The sequence below is a fragment of the Canis aureus genome, unplaced genomic scaffold (genome assembly GCF_053574225.1).
Source record: "Canis aureus isolate CA01 unplaced genomic scaffold, VMU_Caureus_v.1.0 ptg000283l_RagTag, whole genome shotgun sequence".
Lineage (NCBI taxonomy): Eukaryota > Metazoa > Chordata > Mammalia > Carnivora > Canidae > Canis > Canis aureus.
The window spans coordinates 1,830-6,437 of record NW_027554528.1 but is presented as its reverse complement, the minus strand read 5'-3'; the positions used below and the strand labels follow the sequence as shown (position 1 = coordinate 6,437).

Here is a 4,608-nt window from a genome sequence, read left to right as displayed (position 1 = left end):
CGGAGTAAAGAAGGTTAATGGTGACTCCTATTATTAGTAATATTGAGGCAGTAGCTTGTGTAAGAAAATATTTTGTAGAGGCTTCTATGGCTCGTGGATTATACTTTTTTATGAGGATAGGGATGATGGCTAGCATGTTTATTTCGAATCCAATTCAGATCAGTAATCAGTGCGAGCTTAGTATGACGATTATGGTCCCTGCCATGATAGTTGCTATAATAATAGTGAGAATAGGGGGTTTTATTAGTACGGGAAGGGTATAAACCAACATTTTCGGGGTATGGGCCCGATAGCTTAATTTAGCTGACCTTACTGTAGAATATAGTGTAAGTTTGGTAGCACGAAGATCTTTGAATTCTTAAGATTAGGTTCGAAGCCTATTATTCTAGAAATAAGAGGATTTAAACCTCTATTATTTACTCTATCAAAGTAACTCTTTTATCAGACATATTTCTTATGTTTGGGGTGGGATACTCGCGGTAATAATGGGTAAGGCAACATGTCATATGCATAGGGCTAAAGTTAGGGGTAGAAAATTTTTTCACAATAAGTGTATTAATTGATCATAGCGGAATCGAGGGTATGATGCTCGAATTCATAGGAAGCAGATAGTTAGTAAGAGGGTTTTTATAGTGAAGTTAATAGAGTAGAGTTCTGGTATAAATGGGTTGTGGAATGCACCGAAGAATAGAATTGTTGTGAGGATATTTATTATAATGATATTTGCGTACTCTGCTAGAAAGAATAGGGCAAAAGGACCCGCTGCATACTCTACGTTAAATCCAGAAACTAGTTCGGATTCTCCTTCAGTTAAGTCGAAGGGGGCTCGGTTAGTTTCTGCTAGAGTAGAAATGAATCATATCATGGCTAGGGGCCAGGCCGGAAAGATTAGTCATATATGTTCTTGGGTGATAATTAGTGTGGATAGTGTAAATGACCCGTTTATTAGGAGGACTGATAGGAGAATGATTGCTAGTGTTACTTCATATGAGATTGTTTGAGCTACTGCTCGGAGGGCTCCGATTAGAGCGTATTTGGAGTTTGAGGCTCATCCTGACCAAAGGATGGAGTATACGGCGAGACTTGATATTGCTAGTATGAATAGGACTCCTAAGTTTATATTAATGAGTGGGTAGGGCATTGGGAGAGGGATTCATATAGTTAGGGCTAGTGATAGAGCTAGAATGGGGGCTAGAATGAATATTGATATGGAGGATGTAAGTGGTCGTAGAGGTTCTTTTGTGAAGAGTTTTACTGCATCTGCGATTGGTTGAAGGAGGCCGTAGGGGCCTACGATATTAGGCCCTTTTCGAAGTTGTATGTAGCCTAAGACTTTTCGTTCAACGAGGGTGAGGAAGGCTACGGCAAGAAGGATTGGGATGATAAGAGAGATAATGTTGATAAAGAACATTTTGTTAGGGAGAGGAATTGAACCTCTGATAATAAAGGTTTAAGTTTTACGCAGTTACCGGGCTCTGCCACCCTAACAAAGCCCCTTTTCTCGGGCTTATGAGGAGATAAACTGGTTAGATTGAGTTGACTTCATCTATTAGTTTTAAGGCGCCTTTGTGAGGTAGGCCTTACATCCCTTGTCCTTTCGTACTGGGGGAGGTTATATAATAGATAGAAACCGACCTGGATTACTCCGGTCTGAACTCAGATCACGTAGGACTTTAATCGTTGAACAAACGAACCCTTAATAGCTGCTGCACCATTAGGATGTCCTGATCCAACATCGAGGTCGTAAACCCTATTGTCGATATGGACTCTTGAATAGGATTGCGCTGTTATCCCTAGGGTAACTTGTTCCGTTGATCAAAAATTATTGGATCAATAAGTGATGTTATATTTTGACTTGTGGGTCTAAATTTTAATCACTCGGGAGTTTTTTTATATTCCGAGGTCACCCCAACCTAAATTGCTAACCCACAATAATGGTGTAATGTTATGCCTTGTAGGTATTTAGTATCCATAAGTTTGGGTTAGTTAATTAAAGCTCCATAGGGTCTTCTCGTCTTATTGTGGCATTCCCGCCTCTTCACGGGAAGGTCAATTTCACTGATTGGGAATAAGAGACAGTTAAACCCTCGTGTGGCCATTCATACAAGTCCTTATTTAGAGAACAAATGATTATGCTACCTTTGCACGGTCAGGATACCGCGGCCGTTAAACAAGTGTCACTGGGCAGGCAGTGCCTCCAATACTAGAAATGCTGGAGGTGATGTTTTTGGTAAACAGGCGGGGTTTGTGTTTGCCGAGTTCCTTTTACTCCTTTTAATCTTTCCTTAAATGCATGCCTGTGTTGGGTTAACAATAGGGTAGATAAGTATTTCATTTTTGGGTTGATATTATCAGATTGTTAACTATCAGTGGTCTATCCGTTTCTGATATAAGCTTATGCGGGGAGAAAATAGTTCTTGTTACTCATACTAGCATTGTTGCTTCTATATTTAAATAGAATGGCCCAGGAGGTATAATTAGGAGTTGATGTAATATGATTGGGATTAAGTTATATTGTTTGTTGAGCTGGAACGCTTTCTCAATTGGTGGCTGCTTTTAAGCCAACTATGGTGATGTTTAGTATATACTCTCTAATAAAGGTTGTATCCTGATTCTAAGAAGCTGTACCTTCTTAGACTATATTTTAAATTTACATTAAAATTTTGTTTTTTTTAGGTAAATTTAAAGTTGAACTAAAATTCTGTTTGTGGGCAACCAGCTATCACCAGGCTCGTTAGGCTTTTCACCTCTACCCACAAATCTTCTCACTATTTTGCTACATAGATGAGTTGATCCTTTTAGATTGTTTATGGGTAGCTCGTCTGGTTTCGGGGAGCTTAGCTTAAGTTCTCTTTGTTAAGTCGTTTCTGGCTAGTTCATTATGCAAAAGGTAAAAGGGGTAATCTTTGCTGTTTAATACTGTTAAGATGTCTTTCATCATTCCCTTACGGTACTATCTCTATCGCTCCAATTAAAATTTCTATCTCCTATACTTTTATTATTTAACTAAATGTTTTACTTTATATGTCTGTGATACTTAAGTTTGGGGTTAGTTGGGCTAGCTTTTGTTCAAAGTGGTCATAAGTAATGAAATCTTCTGGGTGTAGGCCAGACGCTTTAGTTAAGCTACACTTTGATTAATCCAAGCACACCTTCCGGTATGCTTACCTTGTTACGACTTGTCTCCTCTTGTGTCTTAGTTAAGTTAATATGGTTATGGTTGTGTCTTATTACTTGAGGAGGGTGACGGGCGGTGTGTGCGTGCTTCATGGCCCTATTCAATTAAGCTCTCTATTCTTAATTTACTACTAAATCCTCCTTCAGTTTTTAATTTCATAAAAACGTTCGTGGAATGTTCTTGGGTAGAAAATGTAGCCCATTTCTTCCCACCCCATAAGTTACACCTTGACCTAACTTTTTTATGTAAAATGATTGTGCTTACTATTCTACCTTTTGAGGGTTTGCTGAAGATGGCGGTATATAGACTGAATTAGCAAAGGGTGGTGAGGTTTATCGGGGTTTATCGATTATAGAACAGGCTCCTCTAGAGGGATATAAAGCACCGCCAAGTCCTTTGAGTTTTAAGCTATTGCTAGTAGTCCTCTGGCGAATTATTTTGTTGTAAAATTATCTATGTTTAGGGCTAAGCATAGTGGGGTATCTAATCCCAGTTTGGGTCTTAGCTATCGTGTAGTCAGATTATTATAAAGTCACTTTCGTGGTCTATTTTATGGTAACTGTAGCTTTTTACGGCTTAGTTAAGTTTTAACTTTAGTGCAAAGGTATCTTAAACACGCTTTACGCCGTGGGCCTATTAGTTTGGGTTAATCGTATGACCGCGGTGGCTGGCACGAAATTTACCAACCCTTTTTAGTATGGCTTAGTCAAACTTTCGTTTATGGCTTAATTTTTATCACTGCTGTATCCCGTGGGGGTGTGGCTTAGCAAGGTGTTATGAGCTACTTAAGAGTGTGCTTGATACCTGCTCCTTTAGATCACTGCTGATTTTAAGGGCATTCTCACTGGGGCGTGGAGACTTGCATGTGTAAGTCTACTAAGAACTAATAGGAAGGCTAGGACCAAACCTTTGTGTTTATGGAGTCGTGCGACTCATCTTGGCATTTTCAGTGCCTTGCTTTATTAATTAAGCTACATTAACTTATACTGAAATTGTAGTGTGTATAATAAATAAAATACATAGTAAATATGAGAGGAAAAAAAAAGGGGATGCTATCTATAGATAGACCACGAGATCGAATGCGTGTAAGACTGTTGTGTTAAGTTAACTAGAGTAGCAATACATTTGTATACAATTTAAATAAAGCTTGTGAGTATTGTATGCACTTAGTCCTGTTTTTGGGGTTTGGCAGGACATAAATAAGTGTATAATAGATGACATGAGTTTATGGGGGGTAAGGGGGGTTTGTATAAGTTAACTTAATGTCTTGCGCGTGTACGTACGTGTACACACGTGTACGTACGTGTACACACGTGTACGTACGTGTACACACGTGTACGTACGTGTACGTACGTGTACGTACGTGTACACACGTGTACGTACGTGTACACACGTGTACGTACGTGTACACACGTGTACGTACGTGTACA

The 4,608-nt window shown here is 39.1% G+C and overlaps 1 pseudogene; it reads right to left on the bottom strand.

The window, feature by feature from the left end:
* Positions 1-3,135: 3,135 nt before the first annotated feature.
* Positions 3,136-4,090, bottom strand: LOC144309952 (18S ribosomal RNA; annotated as a pseudogene).
* Between the last annotated feature and the right edge of the window lie 518 nt (positions 4,091-4,608).